Below are 434 nucleotides of genomic sequence, written 5' to 3' on the forward strand. Positions count from 1 at the left end.
GCCTTAAACACAGTTCATACTGCTTAGTAGATGCGCTTAACAAAATAGTACTACTAGTGAAGATGTATTCATATATACGTATACCTACGCATGATCATAGATGTGAACATATAACATCCCTTCTTCTTATAGAAGTAATCTCCCTTACACTAATGGATTGTCAGCGCGAGGGTGGCAATCCTGCAGCAGAAACCGTGGGATTATTCTGCCCACAGACATGGTTTTCTGCTTCCTAATCTAGCAGAAGTAGTTGTTTTATTTTCCTTCTCTCTTAACGGTATCGAATCGGTGGTAAAATGTTCGATCTCCATCTGGTGGATCTTGTGCTCTGCACTGGTGTCTGAGGTGTGTTGTTGGGCTGCTGATGGGTGGTTGGTACCCGTTGGGGTGATGATCCTGTGGAAACACGGATTCTGTTTGTGCTGTCATCTGCT

The sequence above is a fragment of the Octopus bimaculoides genome, chromosome 3 (genome assembly GCF_001194135.2).
Source record: "Octopus bimaculoides isolate UCB-OBI-ISO-001 chromosome 3, ASM119413v2, whole genome shotgun sequence".
Classification (NCBI taxonomy): domain Eukaryota; kingdom Metazoa; phylum Mollusca; class Cephalopoda; order Octopoda; family Octopodidae; genus Octopus; species Octopus bimaculoides.